General features: G+C 38.3%; 1 protein-coding gene across 3 annotated transcripts in view; it reads right to left on the bottom strand.

The window, feature by feature from the left end:
- MTUS2 (microtubule associated scaffold protein 2) overlaps nucleotides 1-12,321 on the bottom strand; it is a 590,055-nt gene that overhangs the window by 384,636 nt on the left and 193,098 nt on the right. The gene's annotated exons all lie outside the window — the stretch shown is intronic.

Below are 12,321 nucleotides of genomic sequence, written 5' to 3'. Positions count from 1 at the left end.
TTACCCTGGGCTCTGGTAGAGGGAGGGTAGAGTGGACTACAGATGCTTGAGGAGAGCATGGGGTTGGTGACTCTGGGGAGAAAACTGAGGGAGCAGCCACCAGGATCCCTGTGTTGAGTCATTCCTCCATACTGTAGGAACCATCTTTATCAGGCAGAGCACTCCTTCCAAGTGTCATCAGCCTGAGGGGAAGCAACAGCCCCACCTGCAGGAATTATTCCACTCTACCCTGTGGAATTTAGGCCAGGCAGCAGATTACAGCTTGATTAGTTTAACAGCTAAGGTGGAAAATACAAAGCAACAGCCAAAATGAGAAGAAAAAAAGATAGACCTCAAATGATAGAACAAGAGAATTCTAAAGAAGAAATAGATGGAATGGAGGCAAGCAATTTCCCAGATAGAGTAATGATTATAAGGTACTCAACAGCAAGAAGAAAGAGAGAGACCATAAACAAAGAACCAGTCAAATTAAAAATGCAGTATCTGAAATAAAAAATACACTGGGAGTGGTAAACAGTAGGTTAGATGAAGCAGAACATCAAATCAGTGATTTGGAAGCCACAGTAGAAAAAAAAACACCCAGGCAGAGGGACAAAAAGAAAAAAAGAATTAAAAAAAATGAAGAGGGCTTAAGAAACATTTTGGAAAACATGAATCATAACAACATCCACATCATGGGCATACCAGAAGGGAAAGAGAGCAAGCAAGTGATCTAGAACCTATCTGATGAAATAATGACTGAAGACTTCACTAATTTGCTGAGGGAAAAAGACAGACACATAAGCTCAAGAAGCTCAGATAGTCCCAAACAAGTTGGATCCAAAGAGGCCTACATGAAGAGACATCCTAATTAAAATGACAAAACTTAAAGACAAGGAGAGAATCCTAAAAGCCACGAGAAAAAAAAAAAAACAGGTATATACATGCCAGGGAGCATCAATTACACTGGCATCTGATTAATCAACAGAAACATTTCAAGGCCAAAAGGTAGTGGCATGAAATATTCAAGGTGATGAAAAGCAAGGGCTTACAACCAAGGCTACTTTACTCAGCGAGGCTAGCATTCAAAATCAAAGGAGAAATAAGGAGCTTCCCAGACAAGAAAAAGCTAAAGGAGTTTGTTATCACCAAACCAATACTGCAACAAATGTTAAAGTGCTTGCTTGAAGAAGAGGAAGCAGGGGGTGGGGGGAGGAGGGAGAGGAAGGGAAAGAAAACAAACAGAGCAAAACAATCTAATAGTAAAATGGCACTAAATACATATGTATCAATACTCATCTTAAATGTAAATGGCTTAAATGTTTTGACCAAAAGACATAGGCAGCTTAATGAATAAGAAAACAAGACCCATATATATGCTGCCTCCAAGAGACCCATCTTATATTGAAAGATACACACAGACTAAAAGTAAAGTATGGAAAGGGATATTTCATGCAAATGGAAAGGGAAAAAAAGTTGGGGTTGCAGTACTTACATGCCACAAAATAGACTTTAAATCCAAGGCTATAGTAAGAGACAAAGAAGGGCACTATATAATGATAAAGGGAACAATCCACCAAGAGGATATAACCTTAGTAAACTTTTACACACCCAATACAGTAGAACCTAAATATGTGAAGCAAATCTTGATGGACATAAAGGAAGAGACTGACTGAAATACAGTCACAGTCAAGGATTTTAACACTTCTATTGACTTCGATGGATAGATCTTCCAGACAGAAAGTCAAAAAGAAGACAGTGGCCTTAAATGACACACTAGATCAAATATATCTAATCGACATCTTCAGAGCATTTTACCTCAAAGCAGCAGAAGATACACACTTTTCAAGTGCACGTGGCACATTGTCTAGGACAGACCACATGCTAGGACACAAAACAAGCCTCAGTAAATTTCACAGAATTGAAATCATATTCAAGAATCTTCTCTGACCACAATGCTATAAAACTAGAAATCAATCATAAGATGAACACTGAAAAACACACAATGACATGGAAACTAAATAACATGGTATCAAACAATAAGTGGGTCAATAATGAGATCAAGGAAAAATAAAAAAAATACATTGAAACAAATGAAAAATGAGAACATGACAATCCAAAATAAGTGGGACACTGGGAAAGCAATCCAAGAGGGAAATTCACAGCAATACAGACCTACCTAAAAAATAAATAAATATCAGGCTTCTCACCTCTCAGGGGGAAGCTCCCACTGACTGGCTGTCCCCATTGGCGTTTCTGCCCTTCCTATTGGTCTCTACTTGGTTTCTGGCTTTCCTTGGTTAAAAGTATCCTTTTAAGGAACAAGCCAGTAAATATGAATATTTACTTGTTTTTATTTAAAAAACCTACATGGGTGGGCTCGTGCACATGCAGACTAGAGCCAAAGGGACCTCCAGGAGCAGGTAACTCACAGTGTTCCCAGCATTGGAGATACAGCAGTGAACAAAACAGAATAGGTGGCAGCTGTGACCACCAGGATACCCACTGGAAGAGGAAGCCCAACAACAAAGGAACCACCAACATAGAACAAGAAGAAGATGAAGGAGGGAGTGGAAACCTCACTAACTTCAATCCAGGACTTATCTGGAAATACAACTAAATAGTAGAGAAATCACCCAGAGCAAACAACTGAACAAAAGCAAGAGAGAAGCTTCAAAATCTTGGACACATGGGGGAAACAACTTCAACATAACCTGCCCTCACCAAGACAACAAAATAAAAGAGGTGGTGGACAGAGTGACCCTCAGTTAACCAGCTGAGGGGAAGGACCCACCAAAAAAAAGACCCCAAAACAATCAAAACAAAAGACAAACACAGAGCCAACTTAAATGACAGCCCAAGACCAGTGAACTTGAGGGATCAAGGAGACTGCACCACTGAATCTCACAGGTATTCTACCACAGAAGTTCACACCACAAATGCAGGGAGCTAGAACAGATCAATTTAAGAAGCTGAGGCTAACAAGAAGAGTCTCACAAACAGTGGGAAGACAAAGAAACAATCCCTAAATGAAAGGAAAGGAGGAAGCCTCAGAAAGAATGTTAAATGAAATAGAGGCAACTCAACTATCAGATATTGAGTTCAAAGCAATGGTTATAAGGAAGCTCAATGAGCTTGCAATCAGCTATCAGAAACTACAGGGAAACTACAACGAACTCACTGCAAACTATATCAACATGAAAAAGGAAACAGAAACTATCAACAAGGGCCAAGAGGAAATGAAGAATACAATTTCTGAACTGAAGAACATAGTAGAAGGAATCAAAATCAGGCTAGATGAAGCAGAAGATCAGATCAGTGAGCTGGAAGACAAGGTAGAAAAAAACACCCAGAAAGAGCAAGAAAAGGAAAAGAGGCTCAGAAAGAATGAAGAGGGATCAAGAGAAATGCAAGACAATATGAAACATAATAATATCCATATAATAGGGATACAGGAAGGAGAAGAAGAAGAGCAAGCGATAGAAAACCTATTTGAAAAAGTAATGATGGAAAACTTTCCTAATTTGATGAGAGAAAAAAAATTCACACAAATCCAGGAAAACACAGAGAGACCCAATCAAGAGGAACCCAAAGAGGCCAACTTCAAGACACATCATAATTAAAATGGCAAAATTTCAAGACAAAGAGAGAATCCTAAAGGTAACGAGGGAGAAACAGGAAGTAACATACAAAGAAGCCATGGTAAGGTTAGCAGCTGACTTCTCAATGGAAACACTCCAAGCCAGAAGAGAATGGCAAGAAATATTCCTAGTAATGAGAACCAGAGAACTGCAACCAAGACTACTTTACCCAGCAAGGCTCCTAATTAAGATGGAAGGCCAAATAAGAAGCTTCCCAGACAAAAGAAGTCTAAAAGAATACACCTTAACCAAATCAGCTCTGCAAGAGATGCTAAAGGGACTGCCTTAATGAATGGAAGGAAAAGAGAGAGCAAGAGAGAGAGGTGAACACAGGTATGAAAATGGCAATGAATAAGGACCTATCAATAATAACCTTAAACGTAAATGGATTAAATGTCCCAATCAAAAGACACAGAATAGCTGAATGGATAAGAAAGCATGAACCACACACATGTTGCCTACAAGAGACCCACCTCAGGACAAAAGACCTACACAGACTGAAAGTGAAGGGCTGGAAACAAATTTTCCAAGCCAATGGACAGGGAAAAAAAGCCGGGGTAGCAATACTCATATCAGACAAAATAGACTTAAAAAAAAAGGCCATAAAGAGAGACCCAGAAGGTCCCTTCATAATACTCAAGAGAAGAATCCACCAAGAAGACATAAACATTGTAAATATATATACACCCAACATAGGAACACCCAAATACATAAAGATATTACAGGACCTCAAGAAAGATGTTGACAGCAATGCAATTATAGTAGGGGAATTTAACACCCCACTGTCAAAAATGGACAGATCTTCCAAACAAAATATCAACAATGATACTGAGGCAGTGAACAATGCCCTAGATGAAATGGACTTAACTGATATATATAGAGCTCTTCATCCCAAGGAAGCAAAATACACATTCTTTTCAAATGCACATGGAACATTTTCAAAGACTGATCACATGATAGGACACAAAACAAGCCTCAACAAATTCAAATTGAAATCATACCGAGCATTTTCTTCAACCACAAAGGACTGAAACTAGAAGCCAACCCCAAGGAAAAAACACAAAATACTCAAAATCATGGAGATTGAATAGCATGCTATTAAACAATGAATGGGTCAAGAATGAAATTAGAGAAGATATCAAAAAGTTTCTGAAAACAAACAAATATGAACTCACAACAACTGAAAACTTATGGGACACAGCCAAGGCAGTCCTGAGAAAGAAGTTCATACCAATACACGCCTACCTAAAAAAGATAGAAACATTTCAAGCAAACCACCAAACCTTACATCTACAAGAACTGGAGGAACAACAACAAAGACAGCCCAGAGCAAGTACAAAGAAGGAAATAACAAAGATCAGAGCAGAATTAAACAACATAAAGACTAAAAGCACACTTCTAAGGATCAATGAATCCAGGAGCTGGTTCTTTGAAAAGATTAAAAAAAAAATCGACAAGACTTTAAACAGGCTCATCAAGAAAAAACAGAGAGGACCCAAATAAACACAATCAGAAATGAAAGAGGAGAAATTACAACTGATACCACAGAAATACAAAGGATTGTAGGAAATTACTATGCAGAACTGTATGCCAAGAAATTTGAAAACCTAGGTGAAATGGACAAATTTCTAGAAAAATATAATCTTTCAAAACTCCATGATAAAGAAGCAGAAAGCCTCAACAGACCAATAACAGCAGATGAAATTGAAGCAGTAATAAAAAAAAACTCCCAACACACAAAAACCCTGGGCCAGATGGTTTCACAGGAGAATTCTATGAAGCATTTAAGGAAGAGTTAACCCCTATCCTTCACAGACTATTCCAAAAAATCCAAAATGATGGAAGACTCCAAAACTCTTTTTATGAGGCCAGCATCATCCTAATCCAAAAATCAGACAAAGACACAACAAAAAAAGAAAACTTCAGGCCAATATCACTGATGAACATAGACACTAAAATCCTCAACCAAATTTTGGCAAACCGCATCCAACAATTCATTAAAAAGATCATACACCATGACCAAGTGGGATTCATCCCAGGGATGCAAGGATGGTACAATATTAGCAAATCAGTAAATGTAATACATCACATAAACAAAAGCAAAGACAAAAATCATATGACTATATCAATAGATGCAGAAAAAGCATTTGATAAGGTACAGCACCCATTTATGATAAAAACACTCAGCAAAGTGGGAATAGAGGGGGCATTCCTCAACATAATAAAGGCCATATATGAGAGACCTACAGCCAACATCATACTCAATGAGCAAAAACTAAAATCTTTTCCACTAAGATCCGGAACAAGACAAGGTTTTCCACTTTCACCACTTCTATTCAATATAGTACTGGAAGTTTTAGCCACAGCAATCAGACAAGAAAAGGAAATAAAAGGCATCCAAATCGGAAAGGAGGAAACAAAACTGTCGCTGTTTGCAGATGACATGATAGTATACATAGAAAATCCTATTGACTCTGCCAAAAAATTTCTTGACCTAATAAATGAATTTGGGAAAACAGTGGAATATGAAGTCAATATCCAGAAATCAAAGGCATTTTTGTACACCAACAATGAAACATCAGAAGCAGAAATCAAGAAAAACATCCTATTTGATATAGCAAAAAGAAAAATAAAATACCTAGGAATAAACCTAACCAAGGAGGTAAAAGACCTGTATTCTGAAAACTACACATCACCGAAGAAAGAAATCAAGGAAGACACAAACAAATGGAAACATATACTGTGTTCATGGATCAGAAGAATTAACATCATCAAAATGTCCATACTACCCAAAGCAATTTACAGATTCAATGTAATATTTATTGAAGTACCTATGGCATATTTCACAGACATAGATCAAACTTTTCAAAAATTTATATGGAACCATAAATGACCCCAAATAGCTGCTGCAATTTTTTAGAATGTAGTACAAAGTAGGAGGGATCACAATACCTGATACCAAACTGTATTACAAGTCACTATAATCAAAACAGCCTGGTACTGGCACAAAAACAGGCACATGGACCAATGGAACAGAACAGAGAGCACAGAAATAAACCCTAGTCTCTATGGTCAATTAATATTTGACAAAGGGGGCAGCAACATAAAATGGAGTAAAAATAGTCTTTTTAATAAATGGTGTTGGGAGAACTGGACAGCTACAAGCAAAAAAAAATGAAACTTGAGCACCAACTTACACCATACACAAAAATAAATTCAAGGTGGATAAAAGACTTAAATATAAGCCGTGACACCATGAAAGTTCTAGAGGAGAACATAGGCATGAAAATCTCAGATATTTCATGTAGCAACATTTTTACTGACATGTCCCCTAGATCAAGGAACATAAAGGAAAGAATAAACAGATGGGATCTCATTTAAATTAAAAGCTTCTGCACAGCTAAAGAAAACAGTATCAAAATTAAAAGAGAACCAACTGTGGGGGAAAACATATTTGCCAATGATACCTCAGACAAGGGTTTAATCTCCAAAATATATAAAGAACTTACACAACTCCACTCTAAGAAGACAAGTAACCTAATTAAAAAAATGGGCAAATGACTTGAACAGACACTTCTCTGAGGACGACACATAGAGGATCTAGAGACACATGAAAAGATGCTCAATTTTGCTAGCTGTCAGAGAGATGCAAATTAAAACCACAATGAGATAAACTTCACACCAGGCAGAATGGCCATCAGAAACAAAGCAACAAACAACAACTGTTGGAGAGGCTGTGGAGGAAAGGGAACCCTAGTGCACTGTTGGTAGGATTTCGGACTGGTACAACCACTATGGAAAACAGTATGGAATTTTCTCAGAAAACTAAAAATAGATCTGTCTTTTGACCCAGCAATTGGGTCACTGCTTTTGACACTGCTAGGATTATATCCTAGGAACCCTGAAACACCAATCCAAAAGAACCTATGCACCCCAATGTTCATAGCAGCACAATTTACAGTAGCCAAGTGCTGGAAGCAACCTAGGTGCCCATCAGTAAATGAATGGATCAAAACACTATGGTACATTTACACAATGGAATTCTATGCAGCAGAAAGGAAGAAAGAGCTCCTACCCTTTGCAACAGCATGGATGGAACTTGAAAGCATTATGCTAAGTGAAATAAGCCAGGTGGTGAAAGACAAATACCATATGATCTCACCTTTAACAGGAACCTAAACAACAAAACAAACAAGCAAAATAAAACCAAAGACACTGAAATAGAGAACAGGCTGACCAGAGGGGCAAGGGGAAGGAATTTCAGGGAAAAAGGAGAAGAGTTTACAGGAACAAATATAAAGAACACATAGACAAAAACTAGAGGTGGTGGAAATGGGAGGGAGGTGGGGAAGGCTTGGGGGGGGTTAGCTGGGATGGGAGAAAACTGTACTTGAACAACAATTAAAGTTTTAAAAATCTGTAAAAAATAATAAATCAATAAACAAAAACAAGCAAAGGCACAAAGACTTTGTTTGCTTGTTTGTTTTGTTGACTAGGTTCCACTTATAGGTGAGATCCTATGATATTTGTCTTTCACCACCTGGCTTATTTCACTTAGCATAATGCTCTCCAGATCCATCCAAACTGTTACAAAGTGTAGGGGCTCCTTCTTTCTTTCTGCTGCACAGTATTCCATTATATAAATATAACCAGAGACATTGAAATTAAGAACAAATTGACAGTAACTGGAGGGAAGGTGGGAAAGGATAATGAGGGGAAAGGGGGGAAGGGTTTTTAGGAATATCTATAAAGGACACATGGACAAAAGCAACAGGGGATAGGATCAAGGGTGGGAAATAGGGATGACTGGGACGGGGGATGTTGGGGAGAGAAATGAAGACAACGTACTTGAACAACAATAAAAAAAGTTAAAAAAAGGAATGTGTTGGCAAGGATGAAGAGAAAGGGAAGAACCATTTTGTACTGTTGGTGGGAATATAGACTGGTAAAACCACTGGAAAGTAGTACGGTTATACCTCAAAAAATTAAAAATGGACTTGCTTTTTGAGCCTGCAATCCCACTTTTGGGAATATATCCAAAAGAACCCAAAACAATAATTCAAAAGAACATAAGTGCCTCTCTATTCATTGAAGCATTATTTACAATCACCAAGATATGGAAGCTGCCCAAGTGCCCATCAGTAAATGACTGGATAAAACAACTATGGGACTTTACCCAATGGAATACTACTCAGACATAAAAAAAGGAAAAAAAATTACCTTTGTAACAGCATGGATGGACCTGGAGAACATTAGGCTAAGTGAAATAAGCCAGTCACAGAAAAACAAATGCCATATGATTTCACTCATATGTGGAACCTAATGAACAAACTGAACTAACAAGGATAATGGGGACAGACTCACAGATGAAGAACAGGATGACATCTAAGGGAGTGGGGAGGGTTATGGGGTGGAGGAATTGAGCAAAAAGGAAAATCGACTCAGAGACATGGACAACAGTGTGGTGATTACTGGGGGGAGGTTTGTATAAGGGGACTTAATGGTAATGGCAAAAATGCAATAAAGATTTTTAAATAAGAAAAAAATTAGCCTGTAAAAAGTTTGGATATGCTTTATATAATAATTACATTTGAAATAATCTATCCTAAGAAAACAATATGAAAGAAGGCAAATAAGTATACATGAAGATTCAAATTTCAACATTATTAACAATAGTACAGAGGGCCCTGACTGGTGTGGTTCAGTTTGTTGGGTATTGTCCTACAAAGTGAAAAGTAGCCAGTTTGATTCCCAGTCAGAGCACATGCTAGGGCTGTGGGTTCAGTCCCCAGTTGGGACACACTTGAGGGGCAACCGATTGATGTTTCTCTCTCACGTCAATGTTTCTCTCCCTTTTGCCCTGCCTTATCCTTTCTCTAAAAATAATAAATCTTTTAAAAAATAGTACAAAGGAAGTAGAACCCAACTGCTGGTAATTGGGCATTGGTTACATCAACTCTGCTATTATTCTCACAATCACCCATCTTTCCCACTTCAGAGACACTGCCCCTGAAGCACCTGTCCCATCCACATAAGTCTTCAGGTTACAATTCCTCAAGCACCATGTCCCTTGCTTTGGCAACATTTATCACAATTTATAATTGTGTACTTATTTTGTCCTTTTTAAGTATATTTTTATTATGACTCAAACCTTTACTTCTTCACTTTTATTCATCCATGTAGTTATAAGCCATTCAGGCTCTCTGCACCTAAGTTTCTTTCATAACATTTAGATCATAGAATAACTACTTGGCAGTGTGGTTGAGAGGTTTAGAGGCATAGAATACTTTAATTACCAAATGCCTTGCATGAAATGTAAGTAAGTGCCCAATAAGTTGTGCTTATTTTTGTTATTATTTTGTGCTCCTCTAAAACTGTATTGCCTAAAGTCAACAATGACCTAATTATGAAATTCTATGGGTCCCTCTCTTCCTTTATTTCAGCTTATATCACATTGGATACTATTTAACATCTTGAAATTCTTTTTTTCTCCTTTTCTAGTGTTCTTCCTACTACCTTGATTATTCCTTTTCAGACTTTTTTGCTTGCTCTCTTCCTTTGCCTATTCCTTAAATATTGGTGTTTCCCAATTTCCATAGGTTTTTAAATTTTTCTGTTGAATCATTGTTTTTATTTTTCAAATACAGTTGGCATACATTATTACATTAGTTTCAGGTATACACATCAGTGATATTTTTGTGCTTATTTTTATTTTCAATTTCATCTATGAGACCAGCAGTCCTCAACCTTTTTGGGGGGATGGTTTCAGGATGCTTCAAGTGCATTACACTCAAGCTCACCTCGTGCTATGTGGCCTGGTTCCTAACAGGCCTGTACCAGTATTGGTCCATGGCCCAGAGGTTGGGGACTCCCACATTAGACTATAAGCTCCATGAAGGCAAGAGTCTCTGTTTTGTTCACTGCTGCAGTCCTCAATTTACAACTTCTGGCACAAAGTAAATACCAAAATTTGTTGAATAAATAAACAAACAATATTATGCTTCCATTAAATATTTATGAAATACTGATGACATATAAAATGCCTACAATATGATATTCATAGAAAAAAACAAAATTCACATTAGTGTTATTTCAGCTACTGAAAAATACATTAAAAACAGATGGTAAGAAAAAATCTATAATATTAACTCTGGCTGGGTTCTAAAATATAAGTACTATTACTTTCTTCTTACTATTTTTCTATATTCAAATTTTTAATAGGTGAGTACTATTTCTACAATAAAAAAATACACCAAACCTAGAGGAAACACACAGCAAAAGAATGGAGAGGAAAACAAAGAGGTGCAGAAAACATCAGGAGGTGAGCTGGCCTGCCACTGAAGAGCACAGTGACAGGGCTAGGAGAGGTGGCAGGGCATTTTGTGTCCAAGATTTGTGAATAGATGAAAAAAAGAGTGATATGGTCAGTGCTGTACTGTAGGAGGAGCTCTCTGATAAACTGCAGGCTGCAGGCCACATCCAGCCCACTGTCTTTGTACATGGAGCTATATTGCCATGCAGCTGCACCATCCACTCACATCTTGCCTGTGGCTGCTTCCATGCTAAGTAGTTATAACTTAGACCATCATGGACCAGAAAGCCTAAAACATTGACTATCTGGACCTTTAAGATAAATGTCTCTGAATCCTGATCTCCAGTATGTACTAGACAAAGGGGAGAAACTACAAGAAGTAAGGAGATGATTACATGTGCCATCATTTTGTTACTGGAAGTGCTAACTAGATATTAATAAAGAGAGCAAAGGGAATTAGACATTGAGCTTAATAAACTGGGGAGCATAAGCCTGTTTGCTTCACCAGGAAGCTACAGCTTCACACACCACGGGATTGCATCATTTCCCCACCAAAAGGATTAATACCCCTCCCTGCCCCCCTCCAATACCAGATTATTGGGGGCTGCAGGGGGAGGTGCTTGATAATAGATGCCTGTCAGTCTAACTAGGGGGTGGAGCTACCAAAAAGCCCACAAAAGCTCAGAAAATTGATTGGCTATTTTGAAAATGCACCTGACTCATCCCAAACCCAAGCTAATACAATCCCAGGGGAAGAAAGAGTTCCCTCCCTCTCTCTCTCTCTCTCCCCCTACCCCTTTTTCTCTTGTGCTCATGAGCACCACTCATCCCATGCACCAGTGAATCCTCTCTCCAAACCAAGTGGCCTTAGCAGCTGCATGGCCAGTGGCCTCATGGACTCTACATATGAGGTCCAGGCAGAAGCCTGAATACCTCAGCACAGCAATGAACTGCAGCCAGGAATGCAAGCTAAGCTAGCTGATGATGAGAAAAACTGGGCTGAACTAGCCTTGGCATGACACAGGATCTCTGGACATTGACCCCATTTCTGGCCCTGATTTTCCACAGCAGGATCGACAGAGATGGGACATTGAAGGGGCATCCTTTTGATTTTGCTTCAAATAAATTTTACCACCATGCCACACCCTCCATTGTGGGCCCCTGAAAATAATTTTCCTCATAACACTGCAAGAAACCCACTTCCACCAGCAACAGTTTTAAAGTGACATGAAGGGTGACCATTGCAGATAGATGAGTTTTGGTAAATGTCACATGGAATAAAAGAAAAAGATTCTGAAGGGGTGAGAGGCATCATATTTCAGATAGTTACCACACTTTATATGGTTACTATTTAAAAGTGCAGCAGGAAAAATCAGCCATTGTTGGACC

The sequence above is a fragment of the Phyllostomus hastatus genome, unplaced genomic scaffold (assembly GCF_019186645.2).
Source record: "Phyllostomus hastatus isolate PE091 unplaced genomic scaffold, TTU_PhHast_1.1 phas_contig_41, whole genome shotgun sequence".
In the NCBI taxonomy this organism is placed as follows: domain Eukaryota; kingdom Metazoa; phylum Chordata; class Mammalia; order Chiroptera; family Phyllostomidae; genus Phyllostomus; species Phyllostomus hastatus.
This window is presented reverse-complemented; position numbering and strand designations above follow the sequence as displayed.